Source organism: Labeo rohita, chromosome 3 (genome assembly GCF_022985175.1).
Source record: "Labeo rohita strain BAU-BD-2019 chromosome 3, IGBB_LRoh.1.0, whole genome shotgun sequence".
Taxonomy (NCBI): Eukaryota; Metazoa; Chordata; class Actinopteri; order Cypriniformes; family Cyprinidae; genus Labeo; species Labeo rohita.
In genome coordinates, this window is record NC_066871.1 from 27,852,986 (window position 1) to 27,873,736 (window position 20,751).

The 20,751-nt window shown below is 34.8% G+C and overlaps 1 protein-coding gene across 1 annotated transcript in view; it reads left to right on the forward strand.

The window, feature by feature from the left end:
• The first annotated feature begins 6,863 nt into the window (after positions 1–6,863).
• The window catches only part of tanc2a (tetratricopeptide repeat, ankyrin repeat and coiled-coil containing 2a), a 151,041-nt gene continuing 137,153 nt past the window's right edge, over positions 6,864–20,751 (forward strand). Inside the window, 1 exon segment of the mRNA XM_051103493.1 lies at positions 6,864–7,080. The gene's annotated coding sequence lies outside the window, so the exon portion shown is untranslated.

Here is a 20,751-nt window from a genome sequence, read left to right on the forward strand (position 1 = left end):
AAACAGCTAGTATAACTTTTGAATCTTAAACATCTTTGTCAGGAAGGGGTCTTGCGCGTTACGTCTCCCTACTTGTTTGTAAGGCTGTTTCACGGAGTATTTCTTCCAGAGCTATAGCTCACTTGCTGGCACATCATAAATTGCTTGCGTTATCGTCTCGGTGTTCTCAGTTTGGCTGGTTTCATATAATCTAGCTTCTCTGTAATGTTTGGCTGTGGTTTCAGTTGTTGCTAAGAACTTGAGCTTGAATCGAGCTATTGTTTTATAGAGATATATTATTTTATAAGCTTTAGTCTGTCTGTTTAATGTCAACATGAAACTACATTTGGAACCAATTTTACTTCCGCAATGTGTCATATTTCTTAGTGAAACAGGATATTCAACGACAATACTGGGAACGTGTGTTAGGGAAGTAAACGGGGTGACTTTATCTCGCTGTCAAATAAAGCGGCATGGTAATCTTCTAGGCAAAGGGGTTTTCAAGCTGGGATCCAAAACTGGAAGAAAATGATTTTTCAAAATGTGTTAAAGTGAACTGTAACTGCAGCAGTCATGTAATCTGTTTTACATTTTTCTATGTCCCATGCCCCTTTTTTCCTTTCTGCATCCTCTTTTTGTTCTTCTCTACTCCTCCTATCCGTTTAGCCATTCCTGACAATGACAGCGCTCCTGCAAGGTAGTCACACCGGTTTAACAGCAGGGACAGGTGGCATGAATGGATTCACACGTTCCAATGAGTTTCTTAGCCCAGGAAGATTGAGAGAGGGAGAAGGAAATGCATTTCCACTAAAACATTACAATTTTCTCAATTTCAGGCACATTATACAGCATCACTTTAGCTCCACATTTGTGAGACAGTGTCTACTGTTAACGCAATAAATTTGCATATTTTCTCAGGCCCTGTGCCAATGACTGAGGCAACACCAATGCACTGATAGTAGTTTATTGTCAGTGCTGAAAATCAGCTTTGGCGAGTATATGAAACTGTGTTACTCACCAGTTGGCCAGCAACTCTTTATATATATATATATACTAACAATGCCTGAGAACACAGTTAGCTTTAGCTTTGAATTCGAGGTTTAACTAATAGTAATAATAAATACATATATTAATAGTAATAATTAGATTTTCAATTTTTGTGTTTTCCCAATTTTTTTCCCAATTTTTTTTTTCTTTTGTTTTTCTTAAATAAAGCATATAGTTTCGTGGCTGGTAAAAAATATTAATGACAGGTAAGTTTTCTCAAGTCACTGGTCATGGTATGGCAAAATGTTAGTTTTAAAATGTTAGCCCTTTTAATAGTTATAATAATCTTAAAGGGCACCTATCATGCAAAATTCACTTTTACATGTTGTTTGAACATAAATGTGACTCTGGACCACAAAACCAGTCTTAAGTCGCTGGGGTTTATTTGTAGCGATAGCCAAAAATACATTGTATCTTTTATGGCAAAAATCATTAGGAAATTAAGTAAAGATCATGTTCCATGAAGATATTTTGTAAAATACCTACTGTAGATGTATGAAAACTTCATTTTTGATTAGTCATATACATTGTTAAGAACATTATTTGAAGAACCTTAAAGGCGATTTTCTCAATATATATTTTTTTTTTGCACCCTCAGATTCCTGATTTTTAAATAGTTGTACCTCGGCCAAATATTGTCATATCATAACAAACTATACATCAATGAAAAGCTTATTTATTCAGCTATTTATTCATATGATGTACTGGTTATGACTGGTTTTGTGATCCAGGGTCACAAATGTTTGTTGGCAGTGTATGTACAAATCTACCCTATAATGATACAAATCCAAGCAGTGGTTTTTAATTAATTTGTAAAAATAATATCCCCTTTTTCAAATCGAGCCATTCTCAGATGCCTGTCGTTGTGCCATCACACCAACAGAGGCCGCTCAAAAGTTGATTGACATGAGCGTCTCACCTCAGACCAGCTGTAACAGTCTGACCTCTTTGTTTCGATGCCGGAGCAGGGATGTAAGTTAGACAAGAATATCTCTGATTGAGCGATTGAGGTGTTGTGTTGCTGGATGTAATAATGAACATAGTGGTCGTCATTTACTCCTGACATCTGAGCCGCTGAAGATGCAGTGGATTACGTTTGTTTGTGAAGGGAATGCGCCTCGCGATCTACACATATCCGTCTATTCGCGCAAATCATTCATGATCCAGTTTTACTTGCAGCAGAAGTGAGTATAAGGTTTTTTTTTTATGAATCTTTGCGATCGCCTTTCCTAATAATTTGCTAGTTAGCAAGTTTAGCAGCTAAATGCAGCTAAAGTAAAGAGAGGGGCGGGGCGAGCAGAGCTCATTTGCATTTAAACCTCGACCAGAATGAGATGATTTTTGCAGAGCTGATTTTGGAAAGGTAAAAAGGGTGTTGTTTTACACAACCATTGAGAATTTTTAACCAAAGTATATTATAGACTTTTCATTAAGACCCTAAAGAATCATATCAACTTGTGGAAAATGGGCATCTGATGTCCCCTTTAAAATGTGATGTCAATGTGTTTCTGCTTCCACTCAAAATAAACTTTTTCAAAATGATATAATAAATGATCTGTGGGGTGTTTTGAGCTGAAACTAACAGACACATTCTGGGGACACCTGAGACATATTACTTATTTTGTAATTGCATTTATATTTATTATCTTGTAAAAAGGGGCACAATAGGTGCATTTTACTTTCTTTATTTTCCTTTTGTTGACAAAAGCTGGTTTATAAGTGCTTCTCATTACAAGTCTTCAAACGTGACTGGCGCATGCTGTGTTCCCAAATAAACAGTAGTAGCATGTTAATTATTGGGGTGGCGCCTGGGGTGGCCAATCAGATGTCAGGGGTGACCCATGCCACCCTTTGTTGTTTTTTTCCAAAATATTCTCTTTAACATGGCACTAAAACAGCATCGTACAAAATGCTTTGCCTTTATTCTCAAAATATGATGACTTTAGTCTCATATTGCTACGACATTATTCTCAACAATATGAGTTTATTCTCATAATTTTGATTTTATTCTCAAAATATTATGACTTTAATTGTGTAAACTTGTTTCTTTATTTTTTTGTTTATAATTTTTTTTACTTTATTTATTTATTTTAATTGGCACTAAAATGCCATTATAGATGTTGTCTGCAGTGTTGCCAAATGCGCGGTTTTACCGCAGAATTGGGCTACTTTAACACTGTTGCCGCGGGTTGTTTTTCCATGTCCGCAGGTTGAAGCGACCCCAGTAATGTTATATTTTTCCCCCTCAATGCGAACTGTACCAGGAGAACCCCGTCGTAAAACTGCCAACGGTTTAAAGATTTTTTTTTTTAAGTTATATTAAAATGCAAAAAAAATAAAAATAAAAATATGGTACAAAAAATTTAGATTTTGGGATTAATAAAAAAAGATAAGTGACATATGGTGCATTTTGCATATTTTTGAACACTATAAACAACTATAAGCTAAATTTGTAAAATTGTCTAAATTGCCTAAAGCTAACAGTATTCAGGCTATATAAATGGTGGAAACTGTGTGAAGCACAACGTTTTTTTAAAAAATCTGAAAAAGCTCTGCAGGGAGATCTTTGATCACGGCGAATTGCAAGCTGCCGTGAAAAAAAAAAAAAAAAAAAAAAAAAAAAAAAAAGGGCATTCTTAATGGCCACATCTGTAAGTAATGGGTGGTTTAGACTGGACTTTTTTTTTGTTGGTTATGACAGTCACTGTGCCAGATTTTGCAATTTTTGACTCCTAAAATCTTGTCACGTCATAAACAACAAACTTGTCAGACTATACCTTGTTTCTCGTCCATACATAGTTTGCCATCTTTGTGTTGTCATCCAAAAGCAGGACTAGACGGGAAGTGCCATGAGCGTAAACAAACAATGGCTAGCAAACAGCATGTTTTGCTCTGTCTTGTCATCTGAAATGCCCAAAATAAACAGAAACAGAACCTGTCGGTGGACACAAATCTGGCATGGACAGTCAACAAGAAATAGCTTTTATTTGACCTTTTTTCACTCTGTCGCTGTAGTCCCTTAAGGACACATCAGCTATTGTTGCCGTAGCTTCACAAACATTATACAACGTAGCACGTAGCGGGACCGATACCATTGTCTCTCTTTAGTTTTGGCATGTTTGAAAGCATATACGAGGGCGCTTCTGTGCTCCTATTGACCAGTGTTACAGATGTGACAGAACTCATTGTGGACGGCCGAAAAAACATAAATAAAAAATTGTAAAAAATTAAACATGCTAGTCTTTCTGTGGTGAAGCGTCGCAGACGTGGCATCGGTTGTCAGCCCCTATAACACACTACACGAGATGAAACGATTGAATCTTGCGTCCCGACGCTCATTTTTGTTTACAAATCCCCACGTCACCCTACGTCAAGGGCCAAAATCGGGCTAACGCCGTGTAATCTGAACCTGGCTTAACATAAACTGAGAGCTCATGCAGAGATGAGTTTGTTTGCTGCGAGCTGAGGTGCTCTGAGACATGGAAAACAAAGGATCGCACTAAAGAGCTACTCGCGTGTAAAAGAACAATGCTGTACTTCATTCTGAAACACGCAGTGCATATATTTATTTAGTTCAGTCGTAGCCTTTATGATTTAAGCCATGATTTAGGGTTTTTTTTATTAATCGTGGTGCCCTAACGACTATTTTAATTTCAGTTTATGAACACTCAGAAGCACAATTTGAAGCATCTGAAGCATTAAAGCATAAGGCGAACAAATATAAAGTGAAATGCAAAGAGAAAAGCAAAGTTGAGAAGTTAAACAGAGAAAGGAAGAGAGAGCGCGTTCAAGGCACTGTTGTAAACAGCCACCTTCAGGCACTCAGACACATTGTTCTGATAAAGCTCAACTGTGACGCATAAGGCGTGTGTGTGTGTGTGTATGTTTGTGTGTGTGACCATTTTTAAACTACGTGCCAAACCTGGAGATCCTTATGCAGGCTTGCTAGCATTAGCCCTGGAGGCTGATAACATCTGGAGTGGCTCAAATCACCACCGTCCTCCCCCCACTTCAGACTCCGGCAGTGGAATTCCTCCCTCTGCCATGGGGGGAACGTTTAACATCTAATACCACTTGGGAATCACAGCAAAGAGGAGCATGATAGCAAGCCCCATTTCAGCTCCAGAGAGCCCCTTTTGAAGTGGAAATTGGGTCCCTAGGAGTCATACGCCACCATGGAGCGGTCAAATGAAGTCAATGACCATTTCCTCATCCTCCATGGTACTGTCATTTCTGGGTGCTTTTGAAGTGACTAATGATTTTCGGTCCACAAATAACGGCATTGGAACATGAAAGACGCCTTCTTCATGTGACGCTTTTATAGGGCACCAGACTGTCACTAAAATGGTCACAAATGATTGTATTAACCCGAATGCGTCCAAGACTATGATTTTCATCACTGATCAGCATTTTTATTTGCATGAACCATTATGTCAGGTTCGTGAAGGATTCTTTTTATCACCAGGATATGATTGGTTAATTAATTGGTTTCATTTTATTATTTTATTTACTTCATTTTATATAATCTCTTTTAATTTAATTTAATTTAATTAATTTAATTTAATTTAATTGTTTAATTAAATTTTATTTTGTCTCATTTTATTTTTTTAATTTCATTTAATTTTATTTTGTCTCATCTTTTTAAATGTTATTTCATCTTATTTTATTTAATTTCACTTTATTTCATTTTATTTAGACTTGTTTTATTTTTTTTTGTCTCATTTTCTTTCATATCATTTTAGTTTCTCATTTAATTTAATCTCATTCAATTTAATTTAATTTAATCTCATTTTATTTAATTTTATTTCATTTTATTTCATCTCATTTCATTCATTTTATTTTATCTCATTTTATTTTATTTTATCTCTTTTTGTTTTATTTTGGCTAATTTTATTTCATTTCATTTAATCTCATTCATTTCATTTTATTTTGCCTCATTTTATTTAATTTAATTTCATCTCACTTTATTTTATTTTGTCTCCTTTTATTTCATTTCATTTTATTTAGTCTCATTTAGTTTTATTTTATTTTGTCTCATTTAATTTAATTTAATTTAATTTAGTCTAATTTAATTTAATTTTGTCTAATTTAATTTAATTTTATTTTCATTTAATTTTATTTCATCTAATTTATTTTATTTTAATTAATTTTATGTAATGTTATTTCATCTTATTTTACTACCGTTTAAAAGTTTTTTGTTTTTTTTGTTTTTTTAAGATGTTTCTTATGCTTGCAAATGCTGCATTTCTTTAAAAAAACAGTAAAAGTAGTGTTATTATGAAATATATTTGCAATTTAAAATAACATTTTTCTATTTTAATATCTTTTAAAATGTAATTCATTCCTGTCATTATTTTTTTTAATAGAAATAGATGAATAGAAATTTCGAAAGAACTTAGAAATGCCTTTACTGCCACTTTTAATCAATTTAATACACCTAATTTATTACAGCAACAAAGAAATGTATCTTTTTTTTTGGACCCTGTGACATTTCTCTACTGTAGATGTTTCAACATTGTGCTCTTAAAGGCCTTTGGCTGCCTACAATCCTCTTTCCAGCAGCGCTTTACTGAAGACCACTTTCCACTGAATGTTAAATAACTATGGGCTGACATCCTCCCCTGCAGAAACTCAGAGAAATAGTCTCATGAATGGTGTGAAAAGAGAGATAGAGGTGTTTGATCTGATGTCTGATGCTCCTGAGATGTGACAACCTCTCCTCTCCCTAAGACCCTTTATTCCTGTAGGGAAGAGAAGAGAAATGTCTTTTTTTTCTCATAGTTTTTCTCTGTCTCGTTCTCTCTCACTTTCTCTCCCAGTTGGTGAGATTTGTCCTTGTGAGGGCACAACGCTCTCCACTGTTTCAGCACACTGTGCTGGCTAAAAATACCCTCCACCCCCTTGGCTCAGCATCCACTGCCCAGTGTGGGCCAGAGAAAAGAACGAGGAAGGGAGACCAAAAGGCGCTGAGGGTGGGTGAGAGATAAGAAGAGGGGTTCGAGTGAACTCGAGCTCTTTCTTTTGAGTTCCTGCTGAGATTCTTCCACCCCCCAGGTATGACTGCGAATACGGGGCTATTTTCGATGGAGATTTATCAGACTGAAAGCCCTAAAACACTACTAATACGTGATGTAGGCGTTCGGCAGTTAACTCCAGTCTAACGTTGAGTACTAGCCTGGTGTGACACAGCAACTTTCTAGCCTTGAGTAAATGTTCTGCCCACAGTCAGTATGAAAATCATGTGTGAAGGTACAGAGGCTGTCGTCATCTGAGCCAGTCAAATTTGATGTTTAGGATTTCTCTGTGGACGAGGCACCTGCTGTGATGTACCAGAATTAGACACTGAAACACCGACAACATGTCATGTCGCTTGTGATGGGGGCTGTTCAGAATAAAATATCATTATAATAATTTCATCCATGAACCTCTTCAAATATTTAATTTTCAGTAGATAAGTAATTGACCAATAATAGGTTTTATGTTCAAATGCCAAAACAAAGATTTCAAAATTAAAAAACAATGACAAATTTGCCTAGATATAATTTCATTATTATTATTATTATTATTATTATTATTATTATTATTATTATTATTATTATTATTATTATTATTGTTATTATTATTATTATTATTATTATTGTTATTATTATTATTATTGTTGTTGTTGTTGTTGTTGTTGTTGTTATTGTTATTATTATTATAGTAGTAGTAGTAGTAGCTAATAATGATGATAATAGTAATAAGAATAATACAGAACAATATTATTATTATTATTAATAATAATAATAATGATGATGATGATGATGATGATGATGATGATGATGATGATAATAATAATAATAATAAAACTGTTGTTGTTTTTATGACAATGACAAGTGCAAAAATGTAGTGGCATTACAACAACAGTAATATAATTTTATAATATAACATTATTATTGTGACTGATTAATAATAATACAATAATAATAATATATTTGTCATTATTATTAAAATGAATTTAATAAAAAAATCTGTATAAATATGGCACAATTAACAGCAGTATAATCCTATAATATAAAATTATTATTGTTGCTATTAATAATAATAACAACAACATCATTATTATAAAAATAATCTAATAAAAAAGCTGCATAAACATAGTGACAGAAACAACAATAACAATATAATCCTATAATATAAAATTATTGTTGCTTATAATATAATAAATATAATAAAAATAATATTAGTAGTATTAGTAATAGCTATTAATAATAATAATATATTTGTCATTATGAAAATGAATTTAATCAAAAAGAAATGCATAAGTATGGTGTCATAAACAACAACAGCAATATAATCCTATTATATAAAATTATTGTTGCTTATAATAAATATAATGCAAATAATAATTAATAATAATAGTAATATTAGTAGTAGCCAGTAATAATAGTAATATAGTTGTCATTGTTCTGAAAATGAATTTAATAAAAAAAACTCCATAAATAACCAACAATAATATATTCTTAAAATATAAATTATTATTGTTACTCATAGTATATTTAATAATAATAATAATAATAATAATACATTGAAAATGAATTTGCTGCATATAGTGACATAAACAACAACAGTATAATCTTATAATATAAATTATTATTGTCATTGATAGTAATAAAAATAATATAGTTGTCGTTATGAAAAATAATTCAACAAAAAAACTCCTTAAATAAACAAAAATATAATCTTATAATATTAAATTAGTGTTAATGTTACTAATAATATAATAATAATAATAATAATAATAATAATAATAACAACAACAATATACTTGTCATTGTTATGAAAATTAATTTGATCAAAAATAGCTGCATATAGTGGCATAAACAACAACAATATAATTTTATAAAATTGTTGTTGCTGATAATATAATTAATAATAATAATGTTCAAATTTTGATTTTATATCATTAGTAGCAGTAGTAGTATATCCGTTTTTGTTATCTAATACTCAGGTCGTAAAAATCAGTATCTGTAAAATCTGTATCCATTTTGAGTCTTGTTCTTACTTTTAAATATAATATTTTTGCTCAATCTCCAGCACAATGTCAAAATGAATTATATTGTAATTATATTTTAGTTGTTGGTTCTTGTTGTTGTGGTTTTTGCAGTCCGAACTGACAACATGTCTTTCATGAAGAGTTTAGTTTAATGCACAAGAGATTCTTTACATTAACAAATTGGACAAAAAAGACTCACCAACTCAAAAGTTTTCGGCTTGAGTCATTCAGTGCAATAACATCTGACTCACTTATTGACTACACTTCCATTAGCAACAAGAGACTTACTTTAAGAGAGCTGCTATGCTAATGTTAAACTCTTTTGCTGTTTTATGCGTGAGTGTTTCAAGGCTAAATGTCCTTCAAGGTCAGAATTGATGAATCAGAGAATCAGTGGACTGGAGGAGTGACGCCTTCTAATGGACATGCTAATGAGTCCTTAATTGAGTTGTAGAGAGACGTCTCTGTTGCACCTCTCGCCACAAGTGAAGACATCTCAGGAGAGCGATCATGCAGCCGGTTTCTCAGAGGAATGCCTCTCAGAGATCATCTGTGGGACAAATCTGCTTGCAAGTTAACTAAGGTGAATCAAGGCATTAGTTTTAATTAAAAAGACCACATGACTGTCATATGCAGACAATGATGTTGTCAAGAGTTAATGACGAAAAACAGGATTTCATGAAAGATGAAGGCAAAATGAAAGACCCAGTTAAAGTTGAAGACCCACTGATGATCAGTTTAACTTAATACATTCATGTCATGACGATTCTCAGAGATTTTATGATGGTAATATCCACATTTTTCTGAATGCGTAAGTCTCGCCCGACTGGAACGGTGCTTTACGTTTCCAGTCTCTGGTGCTTCTAGTCAAATTAACATATTTTCCGAGCTGATAATGTAACGTTAAACCTGCACATACTTTTTTAATTTAATTACATTGAAAAAGTTTTATTTTTTACCACATTTTAACATGGATTTCAGACCAGAACTCGAAAACACCCAAATGGAAGTTTGAACCCATAATGGTGCCGCTCATCGGTTACTCAGGGAAAAAGGTGGATACATAGCAATTTTAACATGTCTGCTCTTGGCAGAATAGATCTGCTACACTACTACTGCCAATACATCCACAGGCACACTGTTTTGAACATGTAAGAAATACTGTTGCTGCGCATATAACATATATATAACCCCAATATATAACATGTGTGAAATCACCCCGTAGCAGATCTATACAGGTGGAGCTGGGGAGGAGGAGGGTTTCTGAAGTGCACCGCAATTGCTACAGCAAGCACTAGCCGAGTATTTGAATGTTGAGCAGCAAACTCATTGGCTGCTGATACGAAAAGAACCAATCAGCTGTGCCATGTGAATATTGATGTTATTATGTCAGATTGAGTTAGACCTATCAGACTGAGCCATCTCGAGGTTCATGACAGAACTGTAAATTAATTAGTCGACTAACCATTATTCAACAAGAAGAAGCTTGGTCGACCGAAATTTTATTAGTCACTTAGTCGCAGAAAAAAAAATCCACCGGAAGGGGCGAAGTCACGCAGTCCGTGAGGGACAGATGGTTAACGGCTGGTCTGTGTGGTAATACAGTACATAGGGCAGGACATCCAAATGCTCACCTATCATTCATCGACCTCAAATATGGCTTTTCATCTGAAAGGTGTATGTAGTAGCAACTTTACATGGCAGCTTAATATATTGTTAACCTAGAAAAATGTGCGTGATTTAAAGGAACACTCCACTTTTTTTGAAAATAGGCTCATTTTCCAACTCCCCTAGAGTTAAACATTTGAGTTTTACTGTTTTTGAATCCATTCAGCTGATCTCTGGGTCTGGCGGTAGCACTTTTAGCATAGTCAAGTTTTAGCAGAGTCAAGTTTTAAATAAGAAAAATACCAAAATCATTTCTGAGCGAGATGCTAACGGTCTAATCACATTCAATTATCTATGCTAAAAGTGCTACCGTCAGACCCGGTGATCGGCTGAATGGATTCAAAAATGGTAAAACTCAACTGTTTAACTGTAGGAGAGTTGGAAAATGAGCCTATTTTCAAAAAAAGTGGAGTGTTCCTTTAAGTGTCTGTGTGGAGTGTGGAAGCTGAATAGTAACACCCTCACTGCATGACAGATGGAGGCGCCAGTGCTGTCGCTTTTAAAACACAAATATTTTTTTTAATCTATAAAGCCTCTGTTTATTTGTGCGCACTCACAATAACAACAAAACATTGTGCTTTTGTAAAATAAAGCAAACAGAATGCGCTTTCTGCCGTCTCGGTCTCTGTGAACTTGAGCTTGAAACTCTGTGTAAACTTACTTTACAGACATGAAAACTATATCTATAGAGAGTGACATGTCTACTTCCAAATAACGCAAACTCAAATAGAAAACGAATGTTCTGTCAGCACCGATAGCCTTGTGGTTAGTGCGCTGACATATAGCACAACTGTGCTTCCGGCGACCCGAGTTCGAATCCCTTCATGAGGTCCTTTGCCGATCCCGCTGCCCTCTCTCTGCCCAGTACTTTAGTCATGTTCTATCATGACAACTCTTGGAAGATTGTGGGTATTTAATATACATACTGCTGCTGCACAAATGGTATATATAATAAACCATAGCAGATCTATATAGGTGGAGCTGGGGAGGTGGAGGGTTTCAGAGGAACTCTGAAAGTGTGCTGCGAAATGCTCTACTGAATGCTAGCAAGCTCATTGGCTGCGTACGCAAGTAGTTAAATGCTGTGAATATCATCAGTTTGCGGTACGGACCAGCCTGCGACATCTAGTTTGATGACAGAACTTGGCATTTAATAAGCATTTTCATCAAATGCAAAAACTGTTTGGTTAAAACCAAATGTAAAAGTGTCTGCTTTGTGTGTGAAGTGTAAAAAGCATGAACTTTGAGCAATAAACCCCGCACAGAACCTTGGGTGTGTCATCTTCAGGTTATTCAGGTCTTTTCAAATCATGTCTTGTCTATGTTTTTGTCACGTGACTCATTTCCCCTCTAGATCTTGTATTTAGTTTATAGTCACTTTCTGAATCAGAGAATGAGTACAGGTAGTTGATAATTTTTCCAGTATGTCTGGTATTGCGTTATATGTTCCCGCGTCTCTATTATGAAATGAGTAGATTCATATGACTCACTAACATAATCTCAAATATCAACAGATGTGTAGTTGTGCATACCAAAGTGTTGATCCTTCATAACTAGTAGCCTCAAGTCTTAACTTTCCCAGACTTCTTTTTATATAGTTTATGTGATTGACTGCTATGTATTTTGCTTGATCCAGTAAGTCAAACACTCAGTATGTGAGAGCAAATAAGCTTTTCACATCTACACATGCCTGGAGGAGACTGAAGTATCTCGTTTCAGAGAAGATTTGGAAAGCGACCTTGACAATGGCTCGTTTTAGGTTCGGTAAAAGGACTCGAGACCATGTTCCTTGCCAAGAGCACTAGGTGACTGAGTTGTTATGAAATTAGTGATGGATTTGCGGTTTCGTATTACCTCTGTGTGTCATCGCTGTTTGTTATGATCCTTGCGGTGAAGTTCCTGCCTTCTCGACACGTCATGACATGATATTTATCGACTGTCTTTTTCTAGAGTGGAACCGTACTCTGAATGTTGTGGGAAAATCATTTTGCATTGCGTTATGGTTAGGTTAGGTTATGTAGTAGTTAGTATTACTCTTTCTGTCTAAGTAGGCGACTCCTGGCTAGAGTGAGCAACAAAGTTAGTGCGTTTAGTTAAAAGTCTAGCTTTGTAGGATTAGATCAAGATCACAATGTCCTCCTGACTTCCATCTCAGCGTGACCTTTGACCTTCTCCTTGCACGTACAAGAGATCCAAGCCTGACCTACATTGTCATTCAGGGCTGGGTGTGAAATTGCAATTTTCCGCCTGGTTGATGCAGTAATGAGAAATTGATGTAATGAGACAGCCTTTAGGACAAGGAGTTTACAAGAGAGCTTTTTTCTAAATGCCACATTTTCAGCCTCCGTTGTCTCTTGAAGGCGTCCATCTTGAAGAACCAAATCCCTGCCGTAAATTAAAGTACTATTCAAGAACATTTCTGAGGCAATGCGTCTGTTTAATACAACTCTAATGCCTTTTCCTTGGAAATGCAGCTAAGAGCGGAAACCTTAGTGCCATTATCTGAACACAAGTTTTTTCTTTGGAAATTAGTCATTTACGGAAATGATCTTTGCTCCATTTCTTCCATTTTCAATTGTTCTGCTGCCAAATTAGGGGGGAATGTTTTATATGTGTAATACTCAGATCTCAACAGCTCTTTGACAGGATAGTGACAGCTTCTCTCAAATGTGTTAACATGACTTCACTATAATGCAACATTGTTAGACTGTAATTTTAGTGGTTTCTATAAGGTTCATAAGTTAAATCTTGTTATGGCACAGATGGATGTAAAGCACAATTTTGTTTGTCCTACCGAAATGATCAGCTGAAAGATCTGGATTAAATGTCTCGGGGCGTTGCGGCCCGGCGGGTGTCCATTTGAGTCCTCCTTATCCCTGAAAGGATGGTAGGTTGGCACAGGAACTGCAAATTAGTTGCCGTTTATTCATGTTTGCTAATAAAACCAAGAAGCATTTAACAAAAGATTGTTATAGAGATACATAATGGTTCCCCAGTTTCAGCTTGTAATTGTCTGTTTTGAATGTGGCAGTAATAATTCAGATGTAAATTCTTGTCATTATGATTTACCTGCTACTTAGTTTTGCAGTTATAGTTGACGGGCGAATAATTTTGGATTAAATAATTGGATTAAAATGCTTATTGTACAGTTCCATTAAGTACCATTCCTCTAAAAATGTGACATTTAAATGAGTCATAAAAGCATAACAGAAAATGTATTATTTATTTCATAATTTTATCATTGTTATTCTTAAATAGACAACTATGTTACATGTTGTAATGTATTTATTTCATCTGTAATGAGTAGCTTTAATATTTGTGCTTTTATCATTAGTGTAAAATATTTGAATTGCTTTTTACTTATTTATTTATTTATTTAATCTGTATGTAATTATTTGTTTAGATTTTTTTTAGTTTTTTAGTTTTTTGTTTTTGATGACTTGTATCATTTTTATCACTTCATTAATGAATGAATTAATTTATTTATTTATTCTATAATGTAATTATTGTATTTTTATTACTTTTTCATCATTATTCTAAAATAGCAGACTGTTACATGCTTTATTTTATTTATTTTTTAAATGCAGTATTACAGTACAACAGTAGTTAGTCTACATCAGCTCTTTTAGCTCTTTTTGTTTGGTCTCTACACAGTAGGGCCCAATCTGTGCAGCTCCTCCACTGGCCCCCTCTCTTACCCTCCTTGCCTTGGGTGTGGAAGTCAGTAAACCCACAAGCCTCAAGCCACAGCAGGTGCCCCGAAAGACAAAGCAGATCAGGATGTTTTTAAAAGTGGGATCCGATGCCATGATGTAGCCAGGGAAGTGTGTGTATGTGATTGTGGAGGCTTGTAGTGGCCTAGTGGGCAGCAAATGTAATGTTGTTTTTGTTGTGATAAATGTGTTTAGCTCTAGGGACAGTGGCCAGTGAATTTGTCACTGCCGTTTTGTTGTTAGGAATAAGATTACATGTTGACCTTGTGAGGAAATTACAGGTTCTGTAATTGAGTATCCCACATGACAAAATACACAATGTCCTATAGTTCAGCGATTCAAACCTGATAGATATGTGAACTCGTAATATGTTTTTTATCTTAATATCTGACACAGGCCTCTTTTTATGACTTCTGTGGCAAAACTTTGATTGAAAATACTTTTGATGTATTGTGTCACGTATTGGGGAGGCCGCCTTCTTGTAGTATTCTTAAATATTATAGTTCATATTTGACTTCTGTCATTTATTAATGACTTCTTTGGAAAACAATAAGATATTTTGAATCATCTTAATTTTGAATCTGAGTTTCCAAGCTGCAGTGAATCTATACAGTGAATCCATGTTTTTAAGGATGTTAAAGGAAACATCACATTCAAAATTCACTTTGACATGGTGTTTGCATATAAATATGTAGCAGTGTGTGGACACAACCACCCTACAATGATAAAAATCCATTCACTCTTTTTTTAATGTCCAAAAAACCTAATCCGTCTCAATTATCAAGCCGTTTTGATTTTCTGAGCAGTATGACATCATATTGCTCAGGCCCCACCCATGACTGCTGGTGGACTGTCCCTTATTAGCATATTTCCGCCCTCAGCCAGTTGTACACTGTCTGCCATTTTCTCAACGCTTGAGCAGCTGTAGCTGAGCCACTGAGGACACAGTGGTTAGTTTTGTTTTTGATGGTAATGTGCCACCAAATACACAAAAAAACGGAAGAAAGAGGTAGAGTGAGCAGTAGCTCATTATCATTTAAAGATACATGCAACGAAACGGCTCACTGTGAACAGAGCTATTTTTGACAAGGTAAAAAAGTGTTGTTTTACATGACCATTGAGAAATTTTAACCAAATTATGTTGCAGACATTTTATGAAGACTTAAAGAATCATACCAACTTGTGGAAATTGGGCACGCGATGTCCCCTTTGAACTCCAAAATATACAAAAATGTGGTCCATATGACTCGTCTGCTTCAAAAAGCCACACAATAGCTTTTTGTAAGAATTTAAGTTGTTTTTCATTTTTAAAAGTGAAAGAAAAATAAGATGGGTTGATGGAACAGATAAAAAGTGCTAAAGAAGTCCGGTATGAACCCCATTAAACTACGCTTCAACAAAACGGCTCAAATCTGCATAAGAAAGTTAAAATAGCACAGCTGCATCAACAAATTTGTTTTTATATCACTTTTGTATTTGTTAACACTATTGGGTTGGTTTAGAGTTGGGTTTGGTGTAGGGGATATTTTCAACATGATAGAGCATTAACCTTTAGCGACACTCCCTGGATATTTTAATTCTGAACAGCCGCAATATGTATCTCAAGCAGTGTAATAAAAGCACAGCAATACGTGCCTGTACCAACTTAATAAAAACGTGCCACAGTCACACATTGAACGTGTGTTTTAGCGCCACTCTCTAGACATTTCACTTTGAAACTTCCACAAAACATGTAGTAAGTTACGTAACACTGTAAAAAAAAAAACACAATTTGAGTTAACTTAAAACAATCTGTTACCCTGCTGCCTTAAAATTTTAAGTTCAGTCAACACAAACAAGTTTAGTCAACTTGAAATATTCAGTTGTACTAAGTCACAACAAATATTTGAGTTAACTAAACTAAAAATGTTATTTTTTTTTTTAACTTAAAAGCTGTGCTTGTTACCCAGCTGCCTTTAATTTTAAGTTGAATCAACTAAAATATATAAGTTTTCACTTAGTACAACGTACATTTCAAGTTGACTAAACTTTTTTTTTGAGTTGACTGAACTTAATTTTAAAGGCAGCCAGGTAACAGATTATTTAAAGTTGACTCAACAAATGTGTGTAGAAGCACACTATTTCCAATGGGTTGTCTAAATATGTTATTCATTTTTTTTGCAATTACCTTTCCGTCAAGTTTCCATTACCATAGGCACATTTCCAGTACAGATTTGCACAAAACTTTAACAATATTTTATAAATGTTGATAAAGTATTTCAAAATGACAGCGCTTCCATGAACCGATGTTATGAGATTAAAATGTATTTTTTTCCTTTTGCGATAAGTCATGGCAACAGCTTGTGATGGGATTTGGACCTATTTTGTCTATATTTAATCAAAAGAGGTGTATGTGTGTATCTTTACAGAAGCAGTGCGGAGAGCCGCATCAGAAATGTACGCAACACGGCTGGTATAAACATAAACATTGACTAGAGTGGCCGTGATCAGCTCCGGTGGCTGCGTCGGAGCCATAATGCACCACACACGTGTGCAGTGTAAATAGTCTAAGCATTAATGGCAGGGAAAGCCCCTTATATTTGAGAATGGCCATATATGAAGTGTTTTTTGAGGTTATAGTACATTGAAGAATGATCATATGACTTTTTACATACATCATGTGACCTGTAAATGCGAAAACATTGCAGTTTTTTTCCATTGCAGTTTTGCGAGATACTTCTTTTTCAAATTGTCTGAAAAAGCACCTCATGTGAGCGTAAAAACTTTTTTGCAATATATGGGAGTTTCTGTGAAATTGACGTGTTTCCATTAGGCGTATTTTCAATTTGCAGTTTCAGTTTGCGCAATTTGAAGGGTAATGGAAACGCAGCTCTTGTTTGAAATTCAAGGCAGCTGTTTGTGGATGTCAAATTTATCCTCAGCCTCACATGTCCTACATAAGATAGATAAACTGGTACTCCATCTTTCCATCCTTTCTTCCCCTACTTCCCAACATGCCGTAATCAAGATTTATCAGCTCCGAGGCAGATGGTTTTCCAGGATGCCAGCCGCAGCCCCCCTCCCGACCCTCTTGCTGGATCCTGAGCCCTGGGCCCAAGTGTTTGTCTAGACTTGAGTTATCCGCTTCATCTAGGAATGACAGGGCCCCTAACCTCCCCTCCCCATTCTCCTCCATCCCCGCATGTCCCAGAGGAATTAGGGTCATCCATCCTCAAGTACCCCTGTGCTGCTAAAAGTAGCTCAACACATGGTGGAGCTTTTTGTAGAACTGCGTCCTGGTTCCTCAAAATCTCCAAAAATCCATAGCAACAATGTCTTTTTATACCTCTGATAATGGCACCACATTCTCAAGCCAGCACAATGTCAGAGTCCTCAAGGGTTTCTGAGTGCTTTCGAAGAACAACCTCTCTTTTATACAATGAAAGTCTGGAGTAATGAGACAAGGCCGTTTTTTAATTTAAACCGCAAGACTTGAAAAGAATAGAAGGGCAGGCGTGACGCGCGCTCTCGTTATCAGCTGGCTCGTGAAGCGGCCGTAGCAAGTGGCGGGACACGTGTCCCTGTCTTTGTTTAGTCGGAGCCTGAATTGGCGCCTTGGATGGGACCTATTCATGGCTGGACATAAAGCTGCCTTTGAGAGCGGTGGCTTGCTGGCCCTCATTATCCTCATTGTTGCATTCCATTACACCTCATTTTTTGCCCCACTTCAACTGGGGACTTTTTGGACAAAGCCCACAGTGTGAAGGAAGCAGTCAAAGTAAAAACGGCTGAACTTCGAAGGCGAAGGAATTGTTAACACCTCAGTCTGTTGGAGAATCTCATTATCTCCCTGCTATCACATTAAAAGTGTCTCCCGAATCTGATATTCAAATATTGCATTAGACATTTTGCCGAATAATATAATCCAGTCTATGTACCTGTCAATTTGATATGCTGTACATGTAAGAAGTTTGCTAGAGAAGTGTGTATGTGACTTGCTGAGTTGTAATGTGCTTAGAAAGTTGTGTATATGGCTCGTCTTGGTGTGTGTTTGGATTGTGGATAAGGTCATACATTATGAGGCTGTTGTAGATGCCTTCAGACATCCGTAATGTAATCAGCTTTTCTATTTGCTGTTTCTGAATTCAATTTCAATTTAATTTCGAAGTATACATTTGAAAGTGCCATGATTGTTTTGCATAATGTACTGCCTGAATACACACAAAAATTACATGAATTATGCATGTGTATGTATGTATGTATATATTTAAATTATTATGTAAAATATGTAAGAGAAAATATAGTTGCATTTTTGTAATCATTCTCCCTTCTATTTTTTTGTTCTTGTGTAATAAAAATGAATGACTTGTATGATAATAAATAAAATATGAAAGTATAATAAAACTCATAAAGTACCACTAATGCAATGATTATTTTTATATAATTGTATATTATTTAACATTTTATTGTTCTGTTCAATTTAAGTGCAAAGTTGAAAGTGCTATGCTTGTTTTGCATAATGTACTGCCTGAATACACACAAAAATTACAAGAATTATGTATGTTTGTATATATATATATATATATATATATGTGTGTGTGTGTATATTTTAAAAATTATTATATAAATATCTAACAATAGCATTTTTGTAATCATTATCCTTATATTTTTTATGAATTTGTTCTTCTGTAATTAAAACTAATAAATTGTGTAATAAAAAACTAATAAAGTGCCATTAATTCTGTGATAATTTTTATATAATTTTATTTTACCACTCAAAAGTTTTTGAACAGTAAGATTTTTTAAATTTAATTTTAAAGCCTCTTCGGCTCACCAAGCCTGCAATTATTCAAAATACAGCAGAAAAATTATGAAATATTTTTTCTATTCAAAATAACTGCTTTCTATTTGAATATTTTCTTAAATATGTAATTTATTCCTGTGATCAAATCTATTTAATTTATTATTATTATTATTATTATTATTATTATTATTATTATTTATTAGCAATATTTAAAACAATTGAGTACTTTTTTTTTTATTTTCTTTTCTTTTTTTTAGGATTCTTTGATGAATAGATATAAAAAGGTTTTGTAACATTATACATTAAACCATTCAAAAGCTTGGAGTCAGTATTTTTTTTTTTTTTTTTTTTTTTTTTTTTTTTTTTTGTAAAAGAAGTTATAGAAATTAATACTTTTATTTAGCAAGGATGCTTTAAATTGATCAAAAGTGAAGATAAAGACATTTAAAATGTTACAAAAGCTAAATACCAATAACATAATATCAACATAATAATAATAAAATATTTTTGAGCGACAAATCAGAATATTAGAATAATTTCTGAAGGATCGTGCAACTGGAGTAATGATGATAAAATTTCAGCTTTGAAATCACAGGAATAAATTATATTTTAAAATATATTCAAATAAAAACCAGTTCTTTTAAATAGAAAAATATTTCAGAATTTTACTGTTTTTGCTGTACTTTGGATCAATTAAATGCAGGCTTGGTGAGCAGAAGAGGCTTCTTTAAAAAACTTTAAAAATCTTACTGTTCAAAAACTTTTGACTGGTAGTGTTTACATACATTATAGAGTACAAGTAGTACTACACTGAACATCAAACTAAAGTCAACTTTGAGCTCTGTGTCTCTCTCTCTCTCCCGCTGTTTTCTTCGTGTGTCACCGAAATATCTGTTGTTCTCACCGCCCAAATCGAGTTAACTCAGACTGTGTGTCGTCTCTTCACATAATGGCAGTTTTGTTCCTAACATCTCTCTGAGTGAATTTACATGTGTGACAGATTTCACATTCTTTCTGCCTACGTACTGAGGTCCATTACGCCGCCTGTGTAGGAGTCAAGGGCTGCCCTTAGACAAAGTGAACAATCTCCCTATCCCTCCGTCCACCCACTCCTCACTGTTTGACTAGAGGGACAGTCAGATACGGGGCGGCAGCATACCAGATGTTGTTTCTGTAATGCTGCTGAAATAAGAGATGTTAGATACCTGCTGTCTGAAGCCTTGATTGTTATCCCCTACATGGATAACTACAGCATTGCCTTTGATGGTATCTGATGACAGGCTAACTTAAATGTCACTCCAGCCCTGATGCTGATCACAGCTATAGCAATCACACTTAGATTAGGTTATTTCTGTGTCAATTGAAGAAGGTGAGATCAAGCTGGCATCCAATCTGCAAGTCCCCTCCTATCTTTGTCAGGCACTGAAAAAAAGAGGAAAGGAGGTGTGATTTTCTTTTTTGTGGTAGTTTTTTAAAAAAGGTACTGACATGCAGGATAATAGGCACCGTGGCATCCTTTGATTAAA